The sequence below is a fragment of the Oncorhynchus mykiss genome, chromosome 19, assembly GCF_057628025.1.
Source record: "Oncorhynchus mykiss isolate SJ-2025 chromosome 19, ASM5762802v1, whole genome shotgun sequence".
In the NCBI taxonomy this organism is placed as follows: domain Eukaryota; kingdom Metazoa; phylum Chordata; class Actinopteri; order Salmoniformes; family Salmonidae; genus Oncorhynchus; species Oncorhynchus mykiss.
The window spans coordinates 58,448,841-58,464,370 of record NC_143040.1 but is presented as its reverse complement, the minus strand read 5'-3'; the positions used below and the strand labels follow the sequence as shown (position 1 = coordinate 58,464,370).

Sequence of the window (15,530 nt, the reverse complement as noted above, 5' to 3'; positions counted from 1 at the left end):
AGCAACAGCAAGCTAAGTAAATAGGACAAATTAGCTAATAACTGCAAGCTAGCTAGCTTAATTGCCATAAATGTTTAATGATTTTCGACCTGTCCCCAAATTAATATAATTGGTTCAGAGTTTGTTTTGATATTTCAACCTGTGTGTTGTGATCGCGTTTGGTGTGGGGGGACAAAATCAATTTGCGCACGGCCGGTTTTGGGTACGGTGTTACTCCCACCTTGGCTGGGTCAGCCTCGGCCTTGATGCTCCCTCCCCTATGTAACCACATTGATCTGCGTTATAGCTACCTGGAGGTGTACAGCCAGAGAATTGGCATTACCTCAACAATCTTTTACAACACTGAGACTTGGCCGTGCTAAGTCAGCGGTTTGTCTGTCTATCAGTGAATGACTGATGTCACCCAAAGGAGAATCGTTTGGAACTCTCCAAGACCGCCATTATAGCTTAATACATCGTTTCTATGCAAGCCCTAAGATAGTTACTTCACATATGATCTGTTTTATTCTATTGTCCCAGGGCTCTAGATGTCTGGACGCCTTCAAATAGAAACTACTGTGGTCTTTAGAACAGTCAGCCACCAGCCCATCCTCTGGCCTGGAGGCAAAGCCCTAGTCTGGCTCTCTCAGGGCCGCTAATACAAGGACTCCAGCCCTCCACCAAACCATCAAAGACAAGTTAACCACTATCCACACCTAGATGCTAGTGTATTGTGCACTCTGCCTTTCTTACTTCTCTCCCCTCTGTGTTCATTCAAAATGCTGTGGCTAAATTGAAGTGTCACTGGAACTTGGTGTGTTATGCAGAACAGGGCCCGCAATAGGGCGAGAAGCCTTTGTACTGTGTTTGGCTGGAGGCTGGCACCTCGCGAGAGCCCTGGCAGTGGGCGTGCAGCCAGCTTGGTTTCGGGGCGTTTTTACTTCACCAAAAGAAAATCTCTGAACTTGTGATCTTCAACACAATTAGAAATGCTCAGCCTATTTAAACCCACAATGCTGCTAATTAATAATCCAGCCTTGTGTGTGTGTGTGTGTGTGTGTGTGTGTGTATGAGTAGGGAATCCAGTGGCATTCTATTGAAGTATTAGGCTCTTCTCCTATGGAGTTGGGATGGAGCTCCCTGGTGGCTGGCTGCCCAAGGCCTGCTTGGTTTCAACTGCTCTCCTATGGAATCACTCACTGCTACCCCTCAGAACTGTGGCTAGTCAAACAGTGTATGATCTGACAATAGCTGACTTGTCATCCTCTTAGTTCTCTCTCCCCCAGCTGTGTGTTTGTGTGCGTGCACATGTCTATGCTCTTAAGGGCTTCTGTTGAACCTTTTAGTATAGGTGAATTAAAAGGGATGAGCTAAAATGAAGTTGATTCCCTGGCTGGTGTCTGTGTGCAAACACTATGCACGGCTAATCCACTTCCTTCTCCAGTGTGAGAGACGAGGGAGTATTAATTTAGCTCTGCACTGTGGCCTTGCTCAATACGCATTGTGTTCATCGGCATTTCCTCATTCAATTTCAGCCAATATAATGTGTATTTTATCTCATTCTCATTTGATTTGGGGGGGATCCGAGTACCTCTTATTGCAGATTATTATGAGTGGAGCTAAATGATCAATCCTGGCATTATCACTCTACTGTTTTCTCTCCCACCTCTTCTAATTGAAATGATTCACACTTGGGATACACCATTCTATTATTCATGTTGTTGGGTGGGGGGGTCTTATTGGGGGGGGGGGGGGGGGTCTTATTGGGGGGGTGGGTCTAAGATAACATGGATTTGTTTTATGATTGTCATACTATGGAACATTTATCTATTTGATTTAGAATTTTTGGACCCTTTAATTTGGCCTTTACTACTACAGCCCATAGACCCCTTTCTGTGTTTGCAAACATTGCCGCACAAGGGCAATGCGTGCAAGTTGGTGGCAGAACAAGAGGGGATTGTTATTTTTTTGTATATATATATTTTTAAATGTACACTTTAACTAGGCAAGTCAATTAAGAACAAATTCTTATTTACAATGACGGCCTACACTGGCCAAACCCGGACAACGCTGGGCCAATTATGCGCTGCCCTTATGGGACTCCCAATCATGGTTGGTTGTGATACAGCCTGGATTCGAACCAGGGTGTCTGTAGTGACACCTCTAGCACTGAGATGCAGTGCCTTAGACCGCTGCGCCACTCGGGAGCCCTGTCACAACTCCGACCGAAGGTGGCGCTTTCGGGTGGCGCTCGGCGGTCGTCGTCGCCGGCCTACTAGCTGCCAGTGACTCTTTTCTTCCCCTCCTTATGTGTTTATTGATTACACCTGTTTTGAGTTTGTTGTAATTAGTTGGGCTTTATTAGTCAGCCGGCCCGCCCGTTTCTTTGTACGGGATTGATTATTGTAACCCTGGTGTTTGCTACAGACGTACGTGTTCGTGTATCTAGTGCTAGACTGTTTTCGTTCTCTGTGTCTGGGGCATTTTGTTTGAGCACCCAAAAGTGGGGTGGCCGTGGTTCACCGTGTGTGCATTAAAGGAGCACTTTATTGAACTCTCTGTTTTCCTGCGCCTGATTTCACCCTCACGACACCCAGGACCTTACAGAATCCCGCACCGGTAAAATGGAGTCAGCAGGAGCAGCGGCCAACCCTCTCCCATCGATGGAGGAACGGGTTCTCCACCATACCACCGTTCTCCATCGGATCGGAACGGCTATGGATCAGGTGATGGAGAGAATGGACCGATGGGAGAGGAGTGGTCTCCTCTCTCCACCTTCGGCTCCCCCAGCTCAGGACTCCCCATCCCCGCTCCCGTTCCGATGGAGTTGGGAGGGGCCATGCCGAGGGGTACCGGAGGAGGAGGCCCCCCCTGCACCAGCTGTGGTCGGTGTATCTAGTGCTAGACTCTTTTCGTTCCCTGTGTCTCAGGCATTTTGTTTGAGCATCCAAAAGTGGGGTGGCCGTGGTTCACCGTGTGTGCATTAAAGTAGCACTTTATTGAACTCTCTGCTTTCCTGTGCCTCATTTCACCCTCACGACACCCAGGACCTTACAAGCCCCTTATAGAACGCTAGCAAAAAAGCCTCTATTTACATGTTGCTTATGAGTGGGTTTCACACTACTTTTGGATTATAATTTGATTTTAAGCCTCGTATGAATGTCCTGTTTACTATGTTTGTGTCGTCATCGCAAATCAACTTATAAAAACACTTCAACCTGTAAAATGTCTCTTTGGCTAGTTTCTGCTACAGCCTACAGTGGGGCAAAAAAGTATTTAGTCAGCCACCAATTGTGCAAGTTCTCCCACTTAAAAAGATGAGAGAGGCCTGTCATTTTCATCATAGGATCACTTCAACTAAAAATCCAGAAAATCACATTGTAGGATTTTTAATGAATTTATTTGCAAATCATGGTGGAAAATAAGTATCAAAAATAGTTATTTTTCAAATATCACAACCAAATATAATATTAGCAACTGTCCAAGCAAGAATCAAAACATCATTGTAAGATTACGAGAACCCCAAAAAGTTATTTAGTTTAGAAGTAATAAAATCGTAGATATACTGTAGGCTATGCTCAATATTAGGAAGGTGTACCTTATGTTTTGTATACTCTGTGTATGTCTGCTGCAGAGAGACTAGACAGAGCACGAGAACATTTGTTTTGATCAAAGTGCTGAAAACATGTGGGCACACCATTTAAAAATAAAATGGAAAACAAGCTATAGGAAGAAACATTTTTGGGCGTAGGTACAGCCGACTAGCGCTAGCTAACGCTACTTTTTATTTCATGACATTTTTTCTGATCAATACCTGGAGTCAAAATATTGATTATAATATTGCGATAGGAAACTGTTTCGATTTTTTTTTTCTCCACATTACTAGTGTTTGGGTGTGCATAGGTGGGGTGGCAGGACATCATGTTAGGTCATGAGCACACACAGTAAGCCTGGCTGGAAGCCTCGCTGACCAGGGATGGCACTACTTCTGATTTGCTGCCACTACATTGGGCTCTATGGTGGATATACTAAGGGTGGTGTGAGCGTATGTACAGTACATCATAGACATCATAGAGCCTATCCCCAGTGAGTGCCAGAGCCAAATATAGGGAGGGGGTGAGGAAGTGTTGCTGTTGTGGGGGCTGTGGGTTCTGTCTCAGTGGATGCAGCTGCTTCTGGCCGTCTCCCCGCCTCTCGTTTTCGGCTTCATTTCACCCCCTAATGAAGATTTAGAGGCACCCCTGGCAAGGGGGTGAGGGGGAGGGAGAGTGTGTACGTGAGGGAGAGCAAGGGAAGAAGAGATGGAAACAGAACATTTGACTGAGAGAAAGGATGTCTTTCACTAGCTACGTTTCCATCCAATTGGCAACCAATTTTGAAGGAATTATTCTCAAATCTGCATAAGAACAATAAGCACCGAAGACAAAGGCTGTGCTTAATGACATAGAGCACATAAAAATAACTTTTGAGCTTAGATTCCCATGTACCGAATAAAAAAGACAAGTTAAATGGGTTTCCGTTGCATTTTCAGCTCTTCTGATGGTTTTCTCACATTGTTTTTCCTTATATAGCAAAATGTTGCATTATATAGCATGTGTTCCCACTCTGGTATTGGCACGTGCTCTCCAGCCAGCAGCTCACAGATACAGTGAGGGTATAGCCTATATGATGATGTTATTCTGGACAAAATTATTTTCATTTGTCAGATGGCAGACAAACATTGATGATCATGTCACCAGAATAAGCAACTCAATATTTATTGAAAAGGAGCATCAAGCTCATCACCTTGCACTTTCACCACCCTGTGAAGTTCATAATGTATTTAATCTGTAGCCTAATAAACTGCATGCTTTCCTGATGAGTCGTATTGGGAGGACCACACATGTCATCGTGTGACTTTAAGTTGACTTTGATATAATGGTTATTATATCAATATTTGCACATGAAAGCGTTTCCACCAACATTTCTCACATAGTTAATGTTACCAACAGAAAGACATCCAACCTTTTTCTAGCGTATTTTGTTTTGTCAACATTTGGAAAGTTTACCAACAAATGTTCTGTTTCCATCAGGCCTGTCATGACATGTTTTATCTGACATGTACTTTACTGGCATAAAACGGTTAGATGGAAACCTGGTTAGTGTCCCAGGGAAATCTCCTATGATGGACCACCTCTGCTCCAGTATAGGAAGGAAACTGTCTATTGTGACTGGTCTCTCCCTCTCTCTATTCAATTCAAAGGGCTTTATTGGCATGGGAAACATGTGTTTACATTGCCAAAGCAAGTGAAATAGATAATAAACAATACAGAATTAACAGTAAACATTACACTCACAAACGTTCCAAAGGAATAGAGACATTTCAAATGTCATATCATTTGTTGCCATTTGTTGTAATGATGTGCAAATAGTTAAAGTACAAAGGGGAAAATAAATAAACATAAATATGGGTTGTATTTACAATGGTGTTTGTTCTTCACTGGTTGACCTTTTCTTGTGGCAACAGGTCACAAATCTTGCTGCTCTAATGGCACACCGCTATTTCACCAAATAGATATGGGAGTTTATCTAACCCCAAAAAAGAAATACAAAATTATTATTATTATTTATGGGTCAGTGTGATCCGAGGGAAATGTGTGTCTTTAATATGGTCGTACATTTGGCAGGAGGTTAGGAAGTACAGCTCAGTTTCCACCTCATTTTGTGGGCAGTGTGCACATAGCCTGTCTTCTCTTGAGAGCCAGGTCTTCCGACAGTGGCATCTCTCAATAGCAAGGCTATGCTCACTGAGTCTGTACATACAGTACCAGTCAAAAGTTTGGAAACACCTACTCATTATCTTTACTATTTTATACATTGTAGAATATTAGTGAAGACATCAAAACTATGAAATAACACATGTGCAATCATGTAGTAACCAAAATAATGTTAAACAAATCAAAATATATTTTTGATTTGAGATTCTTCAAAGTAACCACTATTTTCCTTGATGACAGCTTTGCACATTCTTGACAACAGTCTTGAAGGAGATCCCACATATGCTGAGCACTTGTAGGCTGCTTGTCCTTCATTCTGCAGTCCAACTCATCCCAAACCATCACAGTTGGATTGAGGTTGGATGATTGTGGAGGCCAGATCATCTGATGCAGCACTCCATCACTCTCCTTCTTGGTCAACAAGTCCTTACACAGCCTGTAGGTGTGTTGGGTCATTGTCCTGTTGAAAAACAAATGACACTCCCACTAAGCCCAAACCAGATGGGATAGCATACTGCTGCAGAATGCTGTGGTAGCCATGCTGGTTAAGTGTGCCTTGAATTCTAAATAAATCAGTGTCACCAGCAAAGCACCATCACACCTCCTCCTCCATACTTCACGGTGGGAACCACTCATGCGGAAGTCATCCGTTCACCTACTCTGCATCTCACGAAGACACAGCGGTTGGAATCAAAAATCCAAAATTTGGACTCCATACCAAAGGACAAATTTCCACCTGTCTAATGTCCATTGCTCGTGTTTCTTGGCCCAAGCAAGTCTCTTCTTATTATTTGTGTCCTTTAGTAATGGTTTCTTTGCAGCAATTTGACCATGAAGACATGATTCACAGAGTCTCCTCTGAACAGTTGATGTTGATGTGTCTGTTACTTGAACTCTGTGAAGCATTTATTTGGGCTGAAATCTGAGGTGCAGTTATTCTCATGAATTTATGAACTTATCCTCTGCAGCAGAGGTAACTCTGGGTCTTCATTTCCTGTGGTGGTCCTCATGAGAGCCAGTTTCATCATAGTGCTTAGTTTTTGAGACTGCAATTTTCAGGATTGACTGACCTTCATGTCTTTAAGTAATTATGGCCTGTCGTTTCTCTTTGTTTATTTGAGCTGTTCTTGCCATAATATGGACTTGGTCTTTCACCAAATAGGGCTATCTTCTGTATACCACCCATACCTTGTCACAACACAACTGATTGGCTCAAATGCATTAAGAAGGAAATAAATTCCACAAAATAACTTTTAACAAGGGACACCTGTTAATTGAAATGCATTCCACCTCATGAAGCTGGTTAAGAGAATGCCACGTTTGTGCAAAGCTGTCATCAAGGCAAAGGGTGGCTACTTTGAAGAATGTCAAATATAAAATATATTTAGATTTTTTTTAACACTTTTTTGGTTACTACATTATTCCATATGTGTCAAGACTTCCGCTGAAGTTGGGCCCCTCTCCTTGTTTGGGCGGCATTCGGCGGTCGACGTCACCGGCTTTCTAGTCACCACCGATCCATGTTTCATTTTCGTTTTGTTTTGTCTTCATTGTACACACCTGGTTTTCATTCCATTATCATGTTCCTTATTTAACCCTCTGGCTTCCCCTTTTGTTTTGTGGGTGATTGTTTTCGTCAAGGTGTTCCGTGTACGTGTTCTGGATTGTTCATGTTTATCCTTGTTGGATTATTGTTGATATTGAGTAAATATCATGGCTTTACTCATACCTGTGTCCTGCGCCTGACTACGCTTTATTCCATTCACCTGGAACATTGACAATATGTGTTATTTCATAGTTTTGATGTCTTTTATTATTCTACAATGTAGAAAATAGTACAAATAAAGAAAAGTCGTTGAATGAGTAGGTGTGTCTGAACTTTTGACTGGTACTGTATTTAAATAAGGTATTTTTTTTAAATTTATTTTTAATATATTTTCAAAAATGTCAACTTTTTTTGCTTTGTTATTTTGGGGTATTGTGTGTAGATTGATGAGGGAAAAAATATATAATTTAATTTGTTTTGGAATAAGGCTGTAACGTAACAATGTGGAAACAGGGAAGGGGTCTGAATACTTTCCAAATGCACTGTATGTTTTTTTTATAGAGCCGAAAAGATTTTGAGAAGTGGTTTATCAATTTTGGATAGGTTGCTCTTCACGTTGTTGTTTGTTTAGTGTGTTCCAATTTTTCCAGAAGTGGTAAGATTCTATGGATTCTTCAATTACATTGAGCTGATTTCTGATGTGCTGTTCCTTATTTTTTCTTAGTGTATGTGTCTGTGTGTGTATGTATGTATATATATATTTGTTGTTGCCCAATAATTTTTTGTTAGGTTTCTACACTACTTTCCTTACATCTTAAGCGTTTCTTAATAGTATGTGGTTTGTTCGGCTTTGATGCGTCATGATTGTGACTTGCTCTGTTCATTTAGGCTGTGATTTTGCTGTGATCTGATAGGGGTGTCAGTGGGCTGACTGAACGCTCTGAGAGACTGGGTTGAGGTCAGTAATAAAGTAGTCTACAGTAAGGCCTACTACTGCCAAGGGATGATCTATAGGTGTACCTAGAGTAGGAGTCCCCTCAAAGCCTACCCACTTTGTACATACCCAGCGTGTGACAGAGCTGCAGGAGTTGTGACCCATTTTTGTTGGTTGTTTTGTTGTAGTTGTGTCTAGGGGGGTGTATTTGAGGGAATGCTGTCACCTGCAGGTAGGTGTTCTCTGTGTGCTGAGAATGTTGGGTTCTTGTCCAGTTCTGGCGTTTAGGTCACCACAGACTAGTACATGTCACTGGGCCTGGACATTTTTGCCCTCTCCCTCTAGGATGGAGAAGCTGTCATCATTCACGTATGGGGATTCTAGTGGGGGGATATAGGTAGCACACAGGAGGACATTTTTCTCTGTTGAGATCATTTCCTTATTCATTTCTAGCCAAATGTGCAATGTTCCTGTTTTCATTAATTTAATGGAGTGGGTTAAGTCTGATCTATACCAAATCAGCATACACTTTGAGTCTCTTCCCTGTCTAACACTTTGTAGTTTGGTAGATGGGAGACCAGCTCTCTGTAACCTAGAGGGCAACCAGTGGGTCCGTCTCCTCTTTACCATGTTTTTGCAGGATGACACGTGTCTGGATTCCTGCTCTTTAGACCAAAAGCATATGACCTAAGACCTTGTATATTCTAGGATGAGAGAGTAAAGCTTTGTGGTCCATAGTGTCCAGTGTTCTTATTTGTGCGGTTTACACTTGGACCAATATTTGTGAGCAGATCATGCTGAGTATCTGATACATGCCTCTTAGGTCTCAGGATGGGGCTTGGGTGGGTGTAGGAGTGGGGGTTGTGCCTGTTGCTCTGCTCAAGGCCTGGGTCTATGTGTGATTGTCATGTTGGGGGCAGGAGGGGAACAGGGCTGATCTAGGGGGACCTATATGGTTTGTGGCCATGGTTAGTTTGGGAGGGTGTTAACTGGTTGGGTTGGGGGGGTGGATGTGCCTGGTGGTACTGTGTTCTGGATGTGCCTGGTGGTGCTGTGTTCTGGATGTCCTTGGTGGTGCTGTGTTCTAGATGTGCCTGGTGGTGCTGTGTTCTGGATGTCCTTGGTGGTGCTGTGTTCTAGATGTGCCTGGTGGTGCTGTGTTCTGGATGTCCTTGGTGGTGCTGTGTTCTAGATGTGCCTGGTGGTACTGTGTTCTGGATGTGCCTGGTGGTACTGTGTTCTGGATGTGCCTGGTGGTACTGTGTTCTAGATGTGCCTGGTGGTACTGTGTTCTGGGTGTGCCTGGTGGTACTGTGTTCTGGATGTCCTTGGCGGTGCCTTGTTCTAGATGTGCCTGGCGGTGCTGTGGTCTGGATGTAGGTCCTCTAGGTGCAGGTCTGGGGGCGGGGGCCTCGCAGGTCTGGGGGGGGGGGGGGGGGGGGGGGGGGTGACCATTGCGCCTGTGTGAGGTGCTGCGGTTGAAGGCCATGTCTTTTAGGGTTGTGGGTTGTGGTGGACCAGGTAGATGTTAGGTTTTGAGGCACAGTCAGAGGAAATGCTTGCGTTTACCTGCTGTATGGTAGCAGGATGAAGGTCTTTTCATGGTAGCAGGGCGGGGAAGTAAATAAATGTTGTGTTTAAATCACTCCTTGTGTGCTGTGGTAACCCCTTTCCTGCTGTGATCTCACATAGTTTGTGCCTGTGTGAATGTGGCTGGGGGACCCTAGTTGGTCCTTAGATAGCAAGTTTAGGGCATGCTGGGTGCTTGGGCACCAGAGTTTAGCCACTGGGTGTTGTTTCTTCTATCTATTTCCCATTGGAGCACTTAAGGACAATCTGTGGCTTTTGTGTGCCCTCAGTGGGTGTGAAAGGATTTTCACAGGTCTGCTAGGAGGGGGTAGGGTCTGCTGGGTTGGTGGTTCTTCATTTGTCTGTTCTACTGTTGTGTGGAGGGAGGCTGTGGTCAGGATCTGGGGTGGGCTGTTCAGCCGTGGTGTCGAGGCTGGCTGTCTTTCTCTCTATCTCTAGTGTGTAATTCTCTGATGCCTAATTAGGTGGCTGACTGTGATGAATGGCCCTTTGCCGTGCAGTTAAAACCCAATCTCCAGGCTGACCTTGTCATGCTTACTGATGGGGAGGCTCGGATGTACACGCCCCCCCACCCCCTCGTCCTCTGTACTGTACCCACCCCCTCCTGCGGAGACATCTGTTGCTTTAATGTGTGTGTCCCCTCACATTGTACCTTACTCAGTGTTTCCCCGACCTTTAACTGACCTCTACCAGCACCACCACTCTACCATCACAAATAAAATATAGAAATATAAGATGTCCTTTTTAACTGTTTGCCGCCAGCCAGGGGTTGATTCATGTTGGGGGTCATTGTGTCTGTGTCTGTCCTCTCACCTTGTCTGGTGGTTTTGTTGAAACAGCTGTGTCCCCATCCTGTGCACCTGTAGAGCACTAAGAACGGGCACACCGCAGTGGACCGGACTGGCAGACTGCTGACAGCTCATGGTCAGGGCTAAGGCAAGGCTGGCCAGCCCTCCAGCCACACCACTGACTCACTACTGGTACCTGTGTGTTTGTCTGTTCTGTCTGTCTAGGTTTCCGTGTGGCAATAGAAGTTTGATACTGGTACTGTCTGTGTGACAGTGTGACAGTGTTTTTGTGTGGTTATGTTTCTGTTTTACATATGCACTTGCTTCCATTCAGCCAGAAGAGAATTAGTGAGGTCGGGCACTGATGTTGGGTGATTAGGGGCGGCAGGGTAGCCTAGTGGTTAGAGTGTTGGACTAGTAACCGGAAGGTTGCAAGTTCAAGTCCCCGAGCTGACAAGGTACAAATCTGTCGTTCTGCCCCTGAACAGGCTGTTCCCAGGCTGTCATTGGAAATAAGAACTTGTTCTTAACTGACTTGCCTAGTTAAGTAAAGGTAAAAAAAAATTAAAAATTGGGCCTGGCTTGCATTCCAATTCACCCAGGGCTCTGTGCAGGCCAGTCAAGTGTTTCCACATTGATCTTGATAAACCATTTCTATATGGACCTCGCTTTGTGCAGCATTGTCATGCTGGAAAGGGCTTTTCCCAAGCTGCTGCGTTAAGACTTCCCTTCACTGGAACTAAGGGGCCTGGAACCATGAAAAACAGCCCCAGCCCCAGACCATTATTCCTACTCCAACTTTACCGTTTTGTGGAGGGCAGGTAGCGAAATCCAGGAGAACGGACAGGTAGTGTTCTCCTGGATTTGCCAGACCCAGACCCGTCCGTCAGACTGCCAGAGAATGCGTTTCCACTGCTCCAGAGTCCAATGGCGGCGAGCTTTACACCACTCTAGCCAACACTTGGCATTGCGCATGGTGATCTTAGGCTTGTGTGCGGCTACTGTTAAATGTGCCTGGCTTTATAAATCATCCATATATGTATATCTACAGAAATAAAACTGCTTCTGTTGCCTGTTTAAGTGTGTGTTTAATAGCCTACTGATTCCGTGAACACCAAGCCTCACGCAATTAAATAGTAAAACATTTCACAAATTCGTCTGTTTTTAATCTTTTCTTTAATTAAGGCTTTCCACTTTTCTTTCTCGTTAGAACAGCCACTGGTATAATTTATAATTGATTTAGTGTTGTTTACTAAATTGTCCGAAAAAATAATATTTATAATAATAATATTTAATGCTCCTTTTTCTTGATCTCATCTTATTGTTGTTATTATTATAATCATCTTTATAATAATAAGTCATGTCATTATCATTAGTAGGCTTAGTATAGCAGACTTGTATAACCACCATTGAGCTGTTGGCCTAAGAGCGCATCCTGTTTAGTCTTCATACTGTGACTTACTGAGGCCGTTTTTAGTCTTCGCTGTAATAAAGGCTTGACAAAAAAAACTGTGCAACAGACTCTGGTACACTTCTACTTTATTTAGTGTTGTTAATAATGTTTCAAACGGTCAGAAAAATGATATTGTAATCTAACAGCACATAATATGCACACATCACTTGCTCTTTACCTTACCTCCTTAACTTATTTATTATCTCCAGGATTTTCTACAACTAGTAACATTGTATTCCACACGTCTAACTTCCCCTTTACCTCATGAGCAACCAGTTGCCTAAATATTCCCCCGTTTCGAGTTTGTCCTGTCCTCTGCATCTATTTTGCCGTTTAGGAGTTCAGAGTTTGTTATAACCAATTTATTGATGTAATTATATGCTATTCTATAGGTCAGGCCCTATTGGTCACGTCCATGAGATGCATACATATGTCACGTAAAGAGAGTAAGGATTGAGTGAATAAGGAATGTTTTTCTGAAACAAATGAGCGATTTCGGTAACAGAGCGGTTTCAGTGAGAAATGGCTGTTTTAAAATTGATTGGTCGAAAGAACAGAAGACTCTTGATTTTATTTTGTCGGGGACAGGGCTAATGTAGCTACGTGTCTGTACAGTGTCAGCAATAGAGAGGCAAGTCTAACATACTCTCCTGTCTGGCTGTGTGTGTGGCAGGGTGTGTGTGTGTGGCACAGCACATGTGCATGTGTGGCAGCGTGTGTATGTGTGTGTGGCAGAGGAGAGGATGGGGGTGGAAGCCAGGAGCTGCCTGCACAAATTAGACTCCGGATGACAAGAGTGGGCTGACACACGCACACACCACACACACTCCGACAGGAGGGCTGAGGCAGGCTAAGACACACACACAGAGGACGACCGTATCGGGCTCACACACACACATATGTAAAGTTGGTAATGTGTGTGTGTTGTTGTAGCTGGGGTTTGTTCGCCTGGCCCTGCTCACCAAGCTGGAGTCTGTTCCAGAAGGCTGAGATGGAACTGGAGCCGTTTGGAAACCTGGACCAACCTGATCTATACCCTGAATACTAGTATACTGTATACCCTGGGAGGAGAGGTACACACACCACCTTGTGGGGCGGCAGGGTAGCCTAGTGGTTAGAGCGTTGGACTAGTAACCGCAAGTACAAAACATTAAGAACACCTTCCTGATATTGAGTTACACCCCCCCATATGGACCGTACAAGGTGTTGAAAGCATTCCACAGTTGTGTCAAGTTGGCTGGATGTTCTTTGGGTGGTGATACACATGGGAAACAAGCATTTCGCTACACCTGCAATAACATCTGCTAAATATGTGTATGTGACCAATAAAATGTGATTTGACAAAAACCAGTGGTATCTACCATACCCCGTTCAAAGGCACTTAAATCTTTTGTCTTGCCCATTAAATACCCTTCTTTCTCATCCGTTATTGACACCATAAAAGAGAATAATGTTCATGATGTTGTGTACACTCAGTGTATACTTCAAATACTAACCAAACGCCCTGACACAGATCAAACCATTGAAATAGCCTGCTAACCACCAAAGACAACACTTCACTTCAGTGCCACTGTTGTTGTTGTTTTCCCCGTTTAACTCTGCTTGAACAGCTCTCTGATAGAGTGCCATTGCTTTAGTCTTTACAGCCCTAGAGGTTACTGTAGTGGAGGCAATCGCTATTGAGTCATGGCCGTGGACACACACAGAGAACCGAGGTGAACATGTGAAGCTACACCAAACAGCAGTCCAAGGGGAGAGCAGACTGAATTTCCATTCCTCAATATGAAATGCTTTGGGCTGCCGTAGGTGCCTCCAGATGCTGGCTACTGCTTCCTGCCTGGCATCAAAGATTCAGATCTGAAGGTCTGCTGCCCCCATCCAATATCTATTATCCATGATCTCACTCTTAAAAGGAACCTTAGTGGGCACCAAGCCTCTCCTCTCAAACAACCAGGATGTACTGTGGGAAAAACTAAATCAGCTGATAATCTGTTGACAAAGTGAGAGGGAATTTTTTTATTTTTAAGGCTCAAGATCCTCATCCACCAGTCATAGGTTGTGGATAAATGATCGCATGTGTCTTTAACTTGTCAGGATGAATCCAGGTTTACCCCTGACCCTTTGTACTGGAGAACATGGCTGTTCTCTCTGTGATGTCACCGTGTGTCACTGCAGAGCTGTAGAGAGAGGAGTCATGGGGGTTTTCAGGGCTGCTGCTGATTACCAGAGGAGCTGTACACAGAGAGAGAGACAGAGAGAGGATGCTCTGTAGCCACCTGAATGTGTGTCTGATATCAGAGTCATAGATCAAAGACTCTTGAGTTCGGGCACATGTCTGACTGCTCACCTCTGGGTAGGGCCTTCCTTCCTCAGGGGAGAGGAGAGAGGGTGAGAGGAAGAGAGAGAGTGTTGGATAGGTAGATAGAGGGAGAAAGAAGGCTTCCTGCTTTGCAGCAAGCATTTCACAATGCCATCTGTACATTTCATCTGTGGGTGTATGTGAACGACGCGTGCAACCTCTCCCTCCTCTCTCTCTCTCTCTCTCTCTCTCTCTCTCTCTCTCAGGCTCCATGGTTCCATTCTCGTAGCGGGCGCTGCATACAGAGCTGCCTCAGTACCTGGGGAAACCACAGGAGTCTCTGGACAGACGACACAGCATGAGGACTGTCTGTCAGACTGTGAGCACACACATCTATGTCTTCCTATACTTGTGAGGACATTTTGGGGACCAACAATATATTCCCATTCAAAATCGTAACCTCTAACTTCTAACTCTAAAATAGGCTTTTATAAGGGAGTACTGACAAAATGTCCTCAATTCTCTGAATTTTAGTTGGTTTACTATTCTTGTGAGGACTTCTGGCATTCACAATTATAGTAACATGTGTACACATACACGCATACATACACACACCAACTTTCTATTGTGTCCTCCATCACTTTTTTCTTCCAATTAAGGCAGTGATGCGTTAATGACTACCTTGCTATGTGTGTCCCCTGTAGAGCAGGGCTTGTCTGGGGACAGCTGTATGATTTACCTCACCCAGCAGGACAGACAAGGTACAGTACAGGCATATCAGACACCGTGTTATTCACATCAGTCATTCCTTTCCCTCTAGCTTTTAACAAGGTCACAAAACAACCATTAAGGTTTAAAATCCTATGCAACGAATTTGGTGGTAAAGCCACTAATTTACTGTCAAGCCCGTTTGTCAAAATAATGTATTTTTTAGGAACTTATTCATAAACAAGGTTAGAAGATTGAGAAAATAAATCAATATATAAAACCTTGGTTACGTTGATCAACACTTCAATAATTGGATAAACAGATGACTGAGCTCAGGCTCTGTTTACTAGTCTCCTCTTGATCTGATAGTTACAGCACTCTCCCTCTCACTGTCTGTATGTATGTCTGTGTCTATCTGTCTCCCTCTCACTGTCTGTATGTATGTGTCTATCTGTCTCCCTCTCACTGTCTGTATGT

The 15,530-nt window shown here is 44.0% G+C and overlaps 1 pseudogene across 1 annotated transcript in view; it reads left to right on the top strand.

The window, feature by feature from the left end:
• Window positions 1-15,530, top strand: part of LOC110498062 (trafficking protein particle complex subunit 12-like) — a 33,221-nt pseudogene that overhangs the window by 4,522 nt on the left and 13,169 nt on the right. Inside the window, exons 3-4 of the transcript XR_016489029.1 lie at window positions 14,612-14,724; window positions 15,055-15,106. The product of XR_016489029.1 is annotated as a trafficking protein particle complex subunit 12-like (transcript). The remainder of the gene's footprint in view (window positions 1-14,611; window positions 14,725-15,054; window positions 15,107-15,530) is intronic.